Below are 18,149 nucleotides of genomic sequence, written 5' to 3' on the forward strand. Positions count from 1 at the left end.
CCACATATTTGCATCAAATTAGGATAGGCATTAAATTTGGGTTCAAAATTACCAAAAATACCCCCGAAACTGGTGGGCGAAAATTACCGAAAGTCAACATGCCAAATGTGATTAGGGAAGAGTGAATACATGAAATAATTTATGGAAACAATTTAAATTATTAATGAATCTTGTAATATAATCTTCAGAGTGAATGGATAATCATTCCAATTATGTCTGAATGATGTAGGCCTTAGAAGGTAAAATATTAAATGTGGCTAGGTAGGAGAATTTAAATGGAAGAATTTTTAGGAAATAATTCAAATTTACCACATATTTGCATCAGATTAGGATAGGCATTAAATTTACCAAAATTATGGAGTAAAAATACCCAAATTTTTTTTCTATATGGGGGGGCGAAATATCGCTGAGATCTCGGCGATATTTCGCCAAACAAACGAAAGTTCGTTCCTTGCTTCTATGTCTCATGTTCTCTATAAATTACAAGAGCTTTTTGTTTCTTTATACAATCAAATCATCTTGGTTATGTTTTAAAAAATTATTGGAATCCTAGAATGGCGAAGCTCTGCATGACCTTTTGCGTTATTGCCTTCCTTGTTATCTTCTCAGGTTTGTTTTTTGTTCATTGATTTCCTATGAGTTTTTTTCATTGTATATGTTTCTCACTTCATGATTAATCAGAACTCTAATTTCTAATCCATATTAATGCATATAGTTGAGAAGATGGTGCCCAATGTAGAAGCGTCTGCAATCTGCACTGAATTCCTGGGAAATTGCCCTAGTGATTACAATCAACATCAATGTGCAATAAAATGCCGGACGAATCACAAAGATGGCCAGGGTTTCTGTGATTCAGATTATGTCACTCGCTCAATCAAGTGCAAATGCCTTTACCATTGTTGATTTTACAACTGTAAACAACATTTCGTTACTATGTTAATGAATAAATAAAGGGTTTTATTGCATCCTCATTTTATTTGTTTTCTTGTTATGGTTATTGTGTTTCAGATAGGAGTGTAAATGGATAATCGAAATTTGCTTTTGAATTCGCATCGCATCCGTTTAGGGGTATCCGAATCTGTCCGATTACTAATAGAATGCGGATATGGTTTACCCCTTTCTTACCGATTATTATCCGTTCGATAAAATTATTCGATTAAGCTATTTTTTTTAAATTAATTTTTCTTATTCTATAAATTTTTTACCTATGATATGTGACTATTTTTCCAGATTTTCAACTAAAATAGCTACCAAAATTGTTAAATTCTTAAATTTCAAACCTAGCCTTCACAAATAAAATGGTAAAGATGTAAACAAGTAGTCGAAAACTTGCATTCAATCTATATTCATGCCCATTTAGAAGAATCTACTTAAGAAAATTACTATTCGATTATCATCCGAATCCGACTGAATCCGTTCGAAAACCGATTGGATATTATCCGAATCCATCCGAATATAATAGGATGGGGATATGGTATTACCACTATCTGATCCGAATCCGGTCTGTTTACACCCCTAGTTTGCAGAGCACACCTTAATGATTTTTTATAATCACTCAATGGATATGCTTTAGTATTTGGGGTTAAGTGTAGGGTGTCAATTCGGAACTGAAAAATGTATGGTACAATTTCCAAAAATAATTTTTATTGTAGTAAAGTACAATAATAGTTTTGGGTGTGGTACCGACAGTATAAACTAAAGTCATATTGCAGAAAACCACTTGTATTCTTTCTATACCATTTGTATACCACCATCATACAAATACAATATCATTATGGTATAGTAACAGGTTCGTAGATGTAGATGCAAAATAGTATAATATGTTTCACTTTGAATATTAATTTGTTGTACCATATCCAAACCATAGCACATTATGTGCTTCCATCACTAGATTCCAGGTTTGATCAGTCCTCTGAGTGGGTTAAAGATTTCTCTTGTTTAAAGTATGATTTTTCGTTTTTCTTGGTGGCAACCATGTTAAATGGTTTAGTTGGTGATGTTGTTTCTGTTTATTAAAACCACCCTATGCTTAGCAAGATCCTTTCATACATTATGTCATATATCAAGTCAAATCTTTTCTTATCAAGGGGTCTCCTCCATCGATGCCTTGTTTAAAGTATGATTTTCTTTCTTCTTGGTGGCAGCAATTTGAAATATTTAGTTAGTGATGTTGTTTCTGTTTATTAAGTGCATAAATTTATGAAAACTCAATGGCCTTTTATTGTTCCTTTTGGTCAACCAAGCACTTTATATTAGACTCTCTAGAAAAATGTTTCTAGAGGACATAAGAGAAGAGTTTTAACACAAGGTGAAAACAATCACCAAACTCAAAACAAAGCAAACAACATTGCACCTCTTGCTAAAAAAATTTGCAAATAAGTTGTCACATTGATTAATATGCCTAAATACTAGAAGTTATTCAAAGTGAGAAGACCGCAAGATAATGGTCTCAGCAGTGCTATTACAAAGACAATATTCCAAAGGATCATTATTGACTTGGCCATTCAAGGCCAATACAGCATCCTTGCAATCTGAATTCCTGAACTAATTGCTAAGAAGATGGAGTCTCTGATTATTTCAAGCTCCACTTGTGCTGCTGAAGAAGCATTACTTGCACAAGATTTCGCTATCAAGAATCTTCCATTTGAGCTCCTAAGCAAGCAACCTCGACCACCCTAAGAGTTGAGTACTGATCCCATGAGCCATTTGTGTAAATCTGGACCAATGATGCAAGTAAGCTCCTTTCATCCAAAAGCTCTGCTACAGATGCTAAGTAAGTAAGGTATTCTACCAGAAAATACAAACTCATTTCGAGTTCTCCAAACCACCCAGGACATCAAACTCCACATAATATGAACTAAATTTATATCACCCGAAAGCTTGCACTAAGCCTCAATGAAATCAAACCACTCCATAATAGTATCACTTGTGAAGAGATTACAATATAGACACAAAGGTGATGCCCTTCAACACTGTTGGGCATGATAGCATTTGAATAATACATGAACTACTGTTTCTTTTGAAGACATGCATGTAGAATCTTAATTAACCCAGGATCAAACATGTCAAATCATCGAGAAAATATTAAGTGCGGAAATTTACCTGAATCCATAAGATTTATAAAATATTCAATTTGGATCGTTGATCTGAATCCCAAGATTGAATGATGATCGTTGATCTTCCAAGCCTTGAATGCAAGCCCTCCTTTTGAAAAGATCTTTGATCTTTCTATTCTCTCTCTAATGACGGGAGATTAAAAGAGAAAATTAAGCAATGCAATTGGCTTGGGGACCATGACCCTTTTTATACTACTCAATATTGAACAGTTTCAATTACTAACTTAACCCATCATAAAGTTTAGTAATTATATTGATTTCATAACCTTAACTTGCATTTGGTCTCTACACATAGGAGGCCACACTTTACGATGCTTTATAACTAACTGATAACTTTAATATGTTATGTTATAAGATAGCATAAATACACATTAATTTAGTTAATATATTGCCCATAAATTAGATTTTACTCTAACAATCTCCCACTTGGGCAATATATTTAACTTTATAAATGAATATTATACCTTATGAGCTCATTAATTTTGCTATCAAAACATTATGCATCTTAACAACCTTTCCTTTAATTATATAGACACAGGACCAAGGCAATCTTTATCACTTATATGTCGTGATTAGACCCATCAATGATCACATATATCTATACAACTATGGTGAAGATCAAGTGTGGATGTGTAGGATGAAAATATCATGTTATGTGATTTAACATGCCTATTTCCAACTGGTCCACCTAAAACCTTAGTGAGATCAAACTACACATAAATCAGAGTGAAAATAAACTGAATACTTTACTGCAGTAAACAACTTTTAAAATACCAAAAAACCGAAATCATACTAAAACATGTCTATAACGAAAGAAACCATCCAAAGTTACATACTCCCACTAAAATTGAACATCCTCAAATGAAATCACACCCATGCAAGCAATGTGCTCATGAAACACTTTGGGTGGTAATGCTTTAGTAAGCGGATCCGCAATCATGGAGTTTGTACCGATATGTTCTATAGACACATGTCCACTCTGAACTCTTTCTTTAACAACTAGGAACTTGATGTCTATAAACTTCGACTTTGTCGAGCTCCTATTGTTGTTAGAATATAATACTGCTGATTTATTGTCACAAAATATCTTTAGTGGTCTTTTAATGCCATCTATAATGCGCAGCCCAGTGACAAAATTCCGCAGCCATATCCCGTGATTGGATGCTTCATAACAAGCTATAAATTCCGCTGCCATGGTGGAAGAGGCAATAAGAGACTGTTTAGCACTCTTCCAGGAGATAGCGCCTCCAGCGAGCAGGTAAATATAGCCTGAAGTGGATTTCATACTATCTTGGCATCCGGCAAAATCAGAGTCAGTATACCCAACGATCTCAATCTGATCCGATCTCCGATACGTGAGCATATAGTCCTTTGTTCTTTGTAAATATCTCATGACTCGCTTGGCTGCCTTCCAGTGATCCTTTCCAGGATTACATAAGTATCTGCCTAACATGCCAACAATATACGCAATATCTGGACGCGTACAAACCCGAGCATACATTAGACTCCCCCTACGCCGATGCATAAGGAATCTTCTGCATTTCTATTTTCTCAAAATCATTCTTGGGACACTGTTTGAGACTAAGTTTGTCTCCCTTAGCAACAGGAATATTACCTGGTTTGCAGTCTTGCATGCCAAACCTTCTAAGTACATTTTCAATATATCTCTTTTGTGATAAACCAAGGACACCCCGAGGACGATCTCGGTGAATTTGTATACCTAACACAAAAGAGGCATTGCCAAGATCTTTCATTTCAAAATTGTTTGAGAGAAATCTCTTGGTTTCATGCAACATACTTGTATCATTGGTGGCAAGCAATATGTCATCCACATACAAAACCAGGAAGATGTATTTACTCCCACTGAACTTATGGTATATGCATTCATCGACTATATTCATCTCAAACCCGTGTGAGATGATTACCTGATGAAATTTAAAATACCATTGACGAGAAGCTTGCTTAAGTCCATAGATGGATTTCTTTAACTTGCAAACCATCTTCTTCGCATCTCCAGATACAAAATTTTCTGGTTGCACCATATAGATTGTCTCATCAATGTACCCATTGAGAAACGCAGTCTTAACATCCATCTGATGAAGCTCAAGATCAAAGTGTGCCACAAGTGCCATTATTGTTCTAAAAGAGTCCTTCGTTGAAACTGGAGAGAAAGTCTCTTTATAATCGATGCCTTCTATCTGTGTAAAGCCTTTAGCAACAAGACATGCTTTGTACCTCTCCACATTGCCTCTCGAATCCCTTTTGGTTTTAAATATCCATTTGCAACTAATGGGTTTCGCATCTATAGGCAATGGGACAAGATCCCAAACGTTATTGTCCTTCATTGACTTCATCTCATCATTCATGGCGCATCGATCCACTTTTGAGCTTTAGAACTTCCCATGGCTTGACGGAAGTTGATTGGATCATCTTCCACCGCACCAATGTCATACTCATGTTCTTGGAGAAATATGATGTAATCATTTGGCACTGCACTTCTCCTCTCTCTAGTGGATCTCCTTGGTGGCACAGGTTCTTGAGGTGGTGGAGGTTGTTCTTCTGGAATGAGAGGCTCTTGGATATTGTCTTGATTTTGGTCTGCTTCTTGAACAATGTCAGGAACAGGACCCTGATCAATGTCAATAGCAGTTGTAGGAATTTCAACGTATTCCTCTTCTTCTTCAAAGACAAAATCCCCAACCTTATCTCCCCTCGCAACCTCAACATCCTCAAAGAACCGGGCATTTCCCGTTTCAAAAATTGTCTTAGTAGTGGGATCGTAAAATTTATAACCCCTAGACCTTTCAGAGTATCCAACAAAATAGCAACTTACTGTTCTTGAATCCAATTTACTTTCATTAGGCCTATAAGGCCTTGCCTCAGCTGGACATCCCCAAATGTGTAGAGCTTCAAGCTAGGCTTCTTACCTGTCCATAGCTCATAAGGGGTTTTGGCAGTTGCTTTAGTCGGAACCCTATTAAGGATATATGTTGCAGTCTTAAGTGCTTCTCCCCAGAGTGATTTAGGTAAGGTAGAATGACTAATCATACTCCTTACCATGTCTTTAAGCGTTCTATTTCGCCTCTCAGCAACACCATTCATAGTGGGTGAACCCGGCATAGTGTACTGTGGGACAATACCGCATTCCTCTAGGAACTTAGCAAATGGTCCTGGACGTTGTTCACCTGAACCGTCATACCTGCCGTAGTATTCACCACCACGATCAGATCTGACATTTTTAATCCTTTTACTTTGTTGGTTTTCAACCTCAGCTTTAAAACTTTTGAACACATCCAGAGACTGTGCTTTTTCATGAATGGCTCAGTTATGCCTAAATCAAAATTGAATAAGTCTACCAATATAGGGTTACACGAATGGTAAGATCAACCTCTCCCCTCTTAGTGGAGAGGTTGTGGGTTTTAACCTTGCGTTATATGTAATAGCCCTATCCCCAATATATAAGAGATAGTTAATTCCCAAAAAAATTAAAAAAATAATAATTAAAAAAAAAAGAAGAAAAAATATTATAAAAAAAAAAAAAGAAAGAAAGAGAAAAAAGAAAAAGAAAGAAAGAAAGAAGAAGAGAGAAAGAAAATTGAATAAATTATGACATAGATTCCAATTTGGGTGCTCTTGTTTGTAAAAGAACAAGATTTTGATCATGTGGTTTTAAAATTCCAAAATTTTCATAAGTGCACAATAAACATAAGTTTTTTTTTTTTTAATTGAGAATTGCCTGGGCTAATTTATGTGCACCTCGACTCAAGAAGGTAATTTTGTATAATTATGTAAATATACAAAAAGGCTTTGCCCTTAGAATTTGGCCCAAAAGAAATCTAGACTCTTGACCTCATGCTAGGAAAAAGTTATTTTAGAAGGTTGTCATTAGCCCTAAAAATTGTTGATGGGAAATCTCTGATTTGATGGTTAAGATCCATTCACACTATGAAATTGGTAGATTCAGCCCAAATAAAAAGTCTATGATACAATACCAGCCCATTTAGGATCAATCCCAATCCAACCTATTTTAAGACTATTAGAAGATAAAATATGAGCAGCAAGAAAAATTTAAGAAGACAAAAATTATGAATATTTTCTCACCTCACTAAAATTACAGTCTAAAACAAATTTCCACTGCTTTCCAAATTCTAAAAATCCAGCACCACAAAGAGACCAAACTTGGGTCTCTCTTAAGAGGAAGCCTTCTTGTTATAATTTTTTAAAATACAAAAGTTTCTTCGATTATCTCGCAACTAATTATAAAACCTACAACAATAGGATAGGATCACTCATGAATTTAGATATTTATCTCTAGCTAGGTGATAATCATGTAAAGAACAAGTATAGTGACCACAAACAGATAGTAGATCTTGGTCTAGTTTAAAGATTCAGTTTTAATAGGTAGGAAGGGGTAGGGAAAATGATGACAAAGATGTTAACTTTCAGATAAAAGACAAAGACATTAAGATGGAAGAAACAAGACATGGATAAACTAGCCTACATGTAAGCAACCCAACAAAACAATAATGAAAAGGGTTTTATGCAAGAGCTCATATATGCTAAATGGAAGACAATTGAGATGACTATCTACTTGACCTAACAATTGCATACTATCCCAATTCCCCATATCGACAGCTTGAACCCAGTCTAATGGAAGGATCATTTGTGCTTCTTATGGTTATGGACCCAAGTCTTAAAAATAGGCTTTGGAACCCCGATATGCTGACAGAATTGATCGATCTCACCCCATCTCTCTCTTTGGAAAGTCCATCCAAGACTATTGGCGAATGCATACATCCATTGCTTTTGCTCTTGTGTGAATTTTGTCCTCTTCCTCTGTGGACGCAAATGCACCATCTCTGGATGATGTGGTTGCTGTTGTGGCTGCTCTATCACCATGGGAGCTCGACATGGATTCTCTTCAATTTCATCACCTTTCACATCTACAAGATCTATCTCTTTGTGGAAGCCCACATGACACTTACATGCCACACAATTGAATCCACTATCAGTTGGCTCGAAGTTCAAATCTAAGCCATTGCCTCCAAGCTTTGTTGCATAATTTCTCTTGCAAGAACCATACACAAACTCATGCTTGGAGTTCATGACCATGTTTTTTCTAATTGTCGAAATATCTAAAGCTGCTCTATCCTATATAATAGTGGTCTTAGCGTAACAGGTGCTGTAGTAAATACTTTATTAGGAAGTCTAATAAATATAATAAATATAATTAACTATAGATGGATTATAGGGATTTAAAATTATGTAAAAATTTCCATATTTAGGTAGTTTGACGGAGTAGACTTTAATAAAATTCTTAAGTTCACCAAAAGATCGTTCACACAGTCATGATTTTGAATCTCATGAATGAAGCATTATGTTGTTTTTGTGTGTATGCAATTAAAGTTTGGCAGATATTATGGAATTAAATTGACCCTCAGCAATTTTCAACTATGTAAATTTCCCATATTTAGGGAGTATCATTTGCAAAGCGTAAATGAAATTCTTAAATATTTTGGGCTCTGTGATTCATTCACAAGGTTGTGGGGTTAAATTTTTTATAAGTAAAGGTATTACACAAATTTTGGGTGTAAGCAATTAAAGTTTGGCAGATATAAAGAAATTTATTTTCGCCTTATATATTTTTTAATTATTTTAACTTTTCCATATTTAGGTAGTTTGAATGAGGGACTTGAATGAGATTTGTATAATCTTTTGCATATTTTCTTGGTTGTTTGGGGTGAAAGGTTTCAAAACACAAGGTCCTATATTTGAATCCTTAGGAGTGAAGCCATTCAATAAATTTTGTTTGTATGTATTTTAAATTCAATTAATATAAATTTACTTTGCCTTTAGCGATTTTTTATTATAATTTTATAGAGAACCACTTTAATGATTTTTATACTCGATCATTTGGTTTGCTTTATTATTTGGGGTTCAGTGTAAGGGTGTGAATTTGGCACAAAAAATAGGACAGGACGGTACAGTATCTAAAAATAGTTTTTATTGTTGTATGGTACGGAAATGGTTTTGGGTCTGGTGCTAATGATATAAATTTAAGCCATATTGCATAAAACCACTTTGTATATTGCTCGTATACCATTTGTTTCTATATCATTTGTATAATACTCGTATACCACAACCCTACAGTACCATTGCGGTGCAACAACATGTTTGTAGATGTAGATGCAAAATGGTATTGTACGGTTTTTGTATAAATATTACATTTCCGTACTATATCAAAACCATAACACATTATCAAAAACTATTGCTTGTGTTGGTGTAATTTCTTCTTAGATTTACTGTGTCAGGGTCTACAATTGACCTTAGGGAATGAATAATTTTCAGGCTGTTGTAAATTCTATCTACCTCGGTGCATTGAGGACTTTGATGCCTTTTGAGAGAAGGTAACTCAAACTCATGGGGTTCTGTCCTAGAGAACCTGTACCATCACTACGCTAAGGCTACAGAAGAAAAAGAACAACAAAACCTACTCTATGATAACTAAGATAAATATGATGAGTGTAAATTGTTATTTATCTATGTTCTATGTTCTTCACAATTAGTTTATTCTGCTATTTATTGAGGAAGGGGATAACCACCTCTTAAAACTGCCTACAACTACCCCTGGGATAATCTTGTATCATTTACAATAAAAGAAAATTCAAAATTCAAACCCATAACCGTAGATAACTACCATATCTAAATCTGACTTTCGGCCTACTTTGGACAAGTCCGTTCTCGTCCTAGGCTTGAGCTGATTTAGTCCAATTTTCTGGTCTAATTCATTGCATAACCATATTTATTGTAACCATTAATTTTGTGGACTAACAACTTGATGCCCTCAGTTATGTGCTTCAATCACTAGGTCCCAGGTTTGAGTCCCCATAGTGGTTTAAAGGGTTCTCTTGTTTAAAGTATGATTTTTCTTTTTTCTTTCTTGTAGCAATGTGAAATGGTTTAGCTAATGGTGTTGTTTCTGTTTGTTATGTGCATAAAATCCTGAAAACCCAGTGTTCATTTTTTTGGTCATCAAGAACTTTATATCAAACTCTCAACGGAAAAATATCTAGAGGACATAAGAGGAAGAATTTAACACAAAAGTAGGTGGAGAGACAATCACCAAAATCTAGACAAAGCAAACAACCTAGCACCTCTTACTAAGTAATCTACAAAGAGGTGGTTACACTAATTAATGTGCCTAAATATTGGAAGTTCAAAGTGAGAAGACATCAAGATAATGGTGTTACAAATGTAGTTATAGAACCAATATAAAGGATTACATCATCCTTTTAATATGAATGTACCACTGCTGATTGAATTCCTTAATTTTTTGCAAAGAAGATGGAGCCTTTGATTGCTTAAAGCTCCACTTGTTTTGCTGAAGAAGCATTACTCGCACAAGATTTCATTCCCAAGAATCTTCCATTTGAGCTCCAAAGCAAGTAAGCTCGACCACCCTTTGAAGGTTCAAAGGCAATCGTGGTAGCCACCACCCATGTCACATCATAATGATTCATATCTCATTCACCCGTGCTTCACATATATCCACATTAAGGATCAAGATAATGAAAGTAAGCATATTCATATTGTAGAGTGTGTGTGTGATAGGTGTGGGACCCACATGTTATAATATGAATACATGCAACATGTTAACATAATCTCACACTCATAACACAACATAAGCATAGCAAACATGGCATGATGGAAAGCAAAGTAGCCCCCCCCCCCCCCAATCTAGCATCCAATTCCTCCTCTCCTTGAATCCAATTTGAACGTGATCCCAAAGTGGTATGGTGAACCTCAAAGGTCACCAACCTTCCCTAATTGTAGTGCACTCAATTCAATGATGATGAGAAAACATTACCTCCTTAATCCCCCTTTCAATTTAACCAAAATTTGCCTTTGGAAGCCTATATAAGATTGTTACAGCAACTACCGCTATATTGATCGGTGGATACCCAGGAGAAATTCCACCCCATAATTTGGGGCTTCTTTTCCTCCAATTCTTAGTGAGACTTCCAATGAGTCTTCCCCACCCAGAGGGCCTTCTTCTGCCTATTTACCTAATCAAAAGGGCATCAATTATAGTCTATTTATTGGGTCACATTTGCCCTAAATTTAGAATTGAAACCTAAATCATATCCAATCCCTATAGATGCACCACCATTTTAACATCAGAATTACACATTAAGGCTATAGAACAAAGAACCATTAGCAAGGAGAACTAATTGCTTTCCCATTCTCGTGCATGGGTGATTCCACCATTAATCCAATATATGGTCAAATTCAATAAAATGTATATGGATAGGTAAAAGAAGTGTGGACGTCAGGCTTCTTCCTTTTCTTACTTGACTTCTACCAACTAGTGTCCTGATAATAGCACGGATCAAACTAAAAAAAATAAAAGGAGAAAGACTCAAATCATCATTAATGGTTTGTCACTTTTGCCTTTAAATCTTTGGGTGTCTGCAGTATATACAACCTAACCATTCTTCTTGTTGCAGTCATATAGTTTTAGAAGAGGGACGTACCCGTCAACTATATATTCCTTGTCATTTGGACCATCTACAGAACTGCCAGATATTCTTACTGCTACAAGCTCCTCGGGTTCTATTCATGCATTTTTTCTTGGATTTATCCTAAATCAGAGGAGAGATCAAATGCCCTTCGTGAAGAAATGACATTTATTTGACTGACCAAAAAACAAACACATTTAATTGGAAATTCCTTCCCAAATTATCATATTCTTTTTCAGTGCTAATACTCGTATGATTCTATTTTCTTTTGGACTAACCATTAAATATATTCTGCGGAAACAAATAAAGATCCATAAGATGTTATTTAGTTTTATACCATATGTTACCATGTAATGAGTTTTAAGATGCATGCCATATATCTATCATTTACTATAATGCCTCTAGGATCTTCTATTTTTCTTCCCAATAAAATGAAGCCTTCACATGCAGATAAAGGGCCCTAAACAACCCTAGAAACATAAGGACTATGTGGAAAATCCAACAAATTGTGGGAATTCTCAACATAAGCCAATTGAACATTTCTCTTTTAATTTCAATCCTATGGTCCACATCGGGTGCAATGGTAAGATTGCTCCATTGTGACCAAAAGTGGTCACAAATTCTAGTATGCATGTGAACTTAATGTTCTCTTTGACAAGTGTATTAATTACATTGGGTATTCTGGAGCAGTTATGCCACGATTCGCAGTATAGACAAAGTTGCCAGCACATCTGTGTCCCAAATTGCAACCTCTAATTGTAAGTTCTCTTTTATGTCTCCTTGTCCTTGTTACTGATGAAAATGACCCAAGATTAGAGCCAGGGCTGTAGATCCTAGGAGTTGCCTATGATATGTATCTCTCAATATAGACTTGCTGACTTACATTTATGGATGTTGTTCTTAATTACTTGTTTAGTATTGAACTCTGCAATTTGGTTGCCATAGGACTTGGAGTTATACAACCTTTTTTGAAGCATATCGAGAACTAGACCTGTCCATATATCTACCCAATTTTGATTGCATTTAGTTTTTTAAAGGAGTGCTTTTGGTGCTTAGTGGTCTATGCAAACTTTTTATGTGGCTGATTTCTATGACTTTTTGCTTCTTTATCTCTAAAATACTTTGGAGTTGGCCCATAATTACATTTCTCGCCCATCATGCTCCAGGTCAGGCCCATTTTCGCATTTGAGAATTTGAACGGACCTCTTGACGTGTAAAATCGCATGTTTAATACCCAAAACTCCAAATATTCGCTCAAGTCCTGAAAATTCATAAAATCTGCAAAAACAACATAAAACCCAAGGTAGCTCGACTTAGTGTATAAAATTCATGTTTTACGCCCTAAGATTTCACACATAAATGTGTTCATCACATATTTCTTCCATGTCTCCAAGGCCAAAAAATATTTGTTGATATGATTCACTTCATAAGGGGTCATTGTTAAATCGGCAAGATTTTGATCGTGCGGTTTACAATGTTCCAATTTTTTCATGTCTGAACCACAGTTCAAGATATACCAATGAAAAGTTATTCAGTTGGTAATAAGAGGTCGTGAGTTCGATGCTCCTTGTGGTATTGTCCCAATCTCTTAATAATATATAGTTTCCAATCCTCGCTAACCCCCTTAAAAAAAAATGGAGAAAATAAAGAAGTCCACCTAGAATTTGTCTTTTTGTTTGAACTGAGGTTCACGTAAGTTACGTGAACCTCGACTACATCCTTAAAGAGATAACTTTATAGTTATTAAAGTATGTGATCAGGCTTCGCCCTTCCTAGTCTCTCTGCAACATGCTGACAATAACCTACTGGTTATTTTGGGAAACAAACCCTCACCCTAGACTGCAGTTTTTGTCTATGCACCGCCAACTTACTCTAAAAGGGCGATTGATAAGCATGCATTTACCATTATTTATTTGATTTAATTCCCCATACTTATTTAATTAAAGAGAGCTAATTGAGTATTTTTGTGTATTTTTCAGGAATAAGGAGATTTTGGATATTAGAGATAATATGGAGTAAAGTTGGCAAATATATTAGATATTGGTGGATTCTAAATCATGGCATTCAATCTTGCTGCTCAAGAAATCATGAAAAGTGAGATCTTAGCCAAATTGAAAATAGGTGAAGGTCTAAGGAAAAAATTGGTAATAAATCTGAAAATCGGGTAAACAGACCTACCTTTAGTATTTTGGGCATATCTCTCTCGTATGAGCTTGTATTTTCATGATTCAAGATGCTATGGAACGATATTGAAAATATCTACAACTTTCCAGTTTTGAGTTTTTCCAAATTCCTAAAGAATAAAGGTCAACTCGATGGGTAAAGAGAGGGGATTCATTGTGTACGGGAGACATAAAAGAGAAGCCAACCACATAAAAGAAGACGGTGAACGCGGCTCTCATCTCTCATTGCTGAAGAAGAAGACCACATCTCTCTCTCTCTCTCTCTCTCCCTATGTTTCATATTTATTTTTCTTATGAACTTTGTGATAATGAGTAGCCAGTTCCTTTTCTTTGGGATGTAGATGAACCATGCTTATTTCATTATTTTGATTGTTCTATCTCTTCTAGTTGATTGTGTTTGATTCTAGCCAAAGATGTTCTATAGCTCAGCGAATTAAGCGTGCCAAGCTTCCGCGAAGGACGATAATCTTGCGAAGATAGGGCATATCTAGGAAGACCATCCCTAATTTACTTTGAAGTGTAGAGTTATATCGGTTAGGGAAAAGCATTGGGGATTCGAAATCCCAAAGATCTTCACATATTCATAGTTTAAGTTTTTGCATTAATTAATAGATTTAGTTTAAATTTAGTTTTGTTAAATTCAATCTTAGTAACTTAGCCTTTTAGTTCCCCATAGTTCGACCCCGTACTTTCTGCTTGCTAGATTAGTATAGGATTTTATTTTTTATTGGTTAGCGACACGATCAGCGATATTCTAGGAAAATCTGGGTAAGTACCTTGACTTGCTTGACATGCCTTTTTTCATAGCAGGTGACTTCAATGAGGTAATATCGCTTGATAACAAATTTGGGGGTACCTTCAAAAACACCCCCGCCCTGTCTTCCTTTTTAGAACTGGTTGACTCTCACTCCCTGTTGGAGGTCAAGGCCCCTGGATCCTACTACACATGGACAAATCAACAAAAGTCCCCCAACCTCATCAAGGAAAAACTGGACCACTTTTTCATCAGCCCTAATTGGATTGGCCTTTTTCCCTCTACACAGGTCCGAAGACTTCCGGCAACATGCTCCGATCATAACCCAATGCTTATCTCAATAAGGGACTACAAGTGGGTGGGGAAAAACTCTTCCACTACCAAATTGCTTGGCATTTTCATCCCAATTTAACAAAATTTAATTAGTTATACTTTGGATTTTAGAGGATTTTTAATTATGTGACATATTTTGGCAGTTTGATAGAGTAGACTTTATTGAAATTCTTAAATCTGGAAAAGATCATTCACAGTTGTAGTTTGGAACTCATGACTGTAGCTTTATGTTGCTTTTGTATTTATGCAACTAAAGTTTAGCAGATATAGTTAAATTAAATTACCATTGGCAACTTTTAAACTATGTAAATTTTCCATATTTAAGTGGTTGGATTGGCCAAACGTTAATGAGATTCTTAGATATTTGGGGCTCTATCTTTCATTCACAAGGTTGTGGGTTCAAGTCTTCATAATTAAAGGCGTCACACAAATTTTGGGTTTAAGCAATTAGAGTTTGGCAAGTATGAAGAAATTTATTTTTTCCTTTAACATATTTTAATTATTTTAACTTATTAGGTAGTTTGAACGAGGGACTTGAATGAGATTTTTATAATCCTTTGCAGATTTTCTTGGTTGTTTGGGGTGGAAACGTTTCAAACACAGGTCCTAGATTTGAATCTAGGAATGTAGCTGCTCAGTAAATTTTGTTTGTATGCAATTTAAGTTCAGCCAATATAAATTTGCTTTGTCTTTAGTGATTTTTAATTATGTAAGTACTCGATAGTTTGACACAGGGGTGTAAATACATAACCGAAATCCGCTTCCGAATTCGCATCCATATCCGTTTAAGGGTATCTAAATCCGTCTGATTACTAATAGAATGTGGATATGGTATACCCCTTTATTATTAGTTATTATCCATCCGATTAAAATTGGAAAAGGATATGACAAATTCTGAAATATCGGTGGTCCAAGTGCTAATATTTCACATTAATTATATCAATAAAATGAGCTACGGAACTGATTAACATCAAGACTTGTTTTGGTATTAGTAACCATATCAACATATTGAAATCTTCATAGATCCTCTAAAGTAGAATATAAATCAGATACCCTCTATTTCCTTTTGTTGCAAATCATCCCAACACAGTCCTTGACATATTTTACTGTAATTTTCTGCCTTTTGTGGTAAAAGATTTTTTTCCTAATGTAGTGATCATCTCAACTCATCTTGATCTTCTATGTCTCAAGTTCTCTATAAATTACAAGTGCTTTTTGTTTCTTTATACAATCAAATCATTTTGGTTATGTTTTAAAAAATTATTAGATTTTTAGAATGGCGAAGCTCTGCATGACCTTTTGCGTTATTGCTTTCCTTGTTATCTTCCCAGGTTTGTTTTTTATTCATTGATTTCCTATGAGTTTTTTTCATTGTATATGTTTCTCACTTCATAATTAATTAGAACTCTAATTTCTAATCCATATTAATGCTTGTAGTTGAGAAGATGGTGCCCAATGTAGAAGCGTCTGCAATCTGCACTGATTTCCTGGGAAATTGCCCTAGTGATTACAATCAAACTCAATGTGCAACAACTTGCCTGAAGAACCACAAAGATGGCCAGGGTTTCTGTGAACGAGATGATGCCTCTCCCTTAATCAAATGCAAATGCCTTTACCATTGTTGATTTTACAACTATTGTTTACAACTGTAAACAACATTTCGTCAGTATATTAATGAATAAATAAGGGGTTTTATTGCAACCCTCATTTTATTTGTTTTCTTGTTCTGGTTATTGTGTTTTAGATAGGGGTGTAAATGGATAATCGAAATTCACTTTCGAATTCACATCGCATCCGTTTAGGGTATCCGAATCCGTCCGATTACTAATAGGATGCGGATATGGTATACCCCTTTCTTACCGATTATTATCCATCCGATAAAATTATCCGATTAAGTTACTTATTTAAATTTATTTTTATTATTCTATAAATTTTTTACCTGTGATATGTGACTATTTTTCCAGATTTTCAACTAAATAGCTACCAAAGTTGTTAGATTCTTAAATTTCAAACCCAGCCCTCACAAATAAAATGGTAAAGATGTAAACAAGTAGTCGAAAACTTGTATTCAATCTGTATTCATGCCCATTTAGAAGAATCTACTTAAGAAAATAACTATTCGATTATCATCCGAATTCGACTGAATCCGTTCGAAAACCGATAGCTAGGATATTATCTGAATCCATCCAAATATAATAGGATGGGGATATGGTATTACCACTATCTGATCCGAATCCGGTCCGTTTACACCCCTAGTTTGCAGAGCACAGCTTGATGATTTTTTATAATCACTCAATGGATATGCTTTAGTATTTGGGGTTAAGTGTAGGGTGTCAATTCGGAACTGAAAAATGTATGGTACGATTTCCAAAAATAATTTTTATTGTAGTAAAGTACAGTAATGGTTTTGGGTGTGGTACCGACAGTATAAACTGAAGTCATATTACATAAAACCACTTGTATTCTTTCTGTACCATTTGTACACCGTTTGTATACCACAATCATACAGATACAATATCATTATGGTATAGTAACAGGTTCGTAGATGTAGATGCAAAATAGTATAATATGTTTCATTTTGAATATTAATTTGTTGTACCATATCCAAACCATAGCACATTATGTGCTTCAATCACTAGGTTCCAGGTTTGAGTCCTCTAGTGCGTTAAAGGGTTCTCTTGTTTAAAGTATGATTTTCCATTTTCTTGGTGGCAACAATGTAAAACGGTTTAGTTGGTGATGTTGTTTCTGTTTATTAAAACCACCCTATGCTTGGCAAGGATCCTTTCATACATTATGTCATATATCGAGCCAAATCTTTTCTAGCATCAAGGGGGACTCCTTCACTGATGCATTGATGCCTTGTTTAAAGTATGATTTTCTTTTTTCTTGGTGGCAGCAATTTGAAATATTTAGTTGGTGATGTTGTTTCTGTTTATTAAGTGCATAAATTTATGAAAACTCAATGGCCTTTTATTTTTCCTTTTGGTCAACCAAGCACTTTATATTAGACTCTCTAGAAAAATGTTTCTAGAGGACGTAAGAGAAGAGTTTAACACAAAAGGAGGTGAAAACAATCACCAAAATGTTAACAAAGCAAACAACCTTGCACCCTCTTGCTAAAAAATTTGCAAATAGGTTGTCACATTGATTAATATGCCTAAATACTAGAAGTTATTCAAAGTGAGAAGACAACAAAGATAATGGTCTCAACAATGCTATTACAAAGACAGTATTCCAAAGG

The 18,149-nt window shown here is 35.1% G+C and overlaps 1 pseudogene; it reads right to left on the reverse strand.

Moving 5' to 3' along the window:
• Positions 1-3,957: 3,957 nt before the first annotated feature.
• LOC149018415 (secreted RxLR effector protein 161 pseudogene) lies at positions 3,958-4,617 on the reverse strand (annotated as a pseudogene).
• Between the last annotated feature and the right edge of the window lie 13,532 nt (positions 4,618-18,149).

This window comes from Hakea prostrata, chromosome 4 (assembly GCF_041222555.1).
Source record: "Hakea prostrata isolate BN-2017 chromosome 4, UWA_Hpros_2, whole genome shotgun sequence".
In the NCBI taxonomy this organism is placed as follows: Eukaryota; Viridiplantae; Streptophyta; class Magnoliopsida; order Proteales; family Proteaceae; genus Hakea; species Hakea prostrata.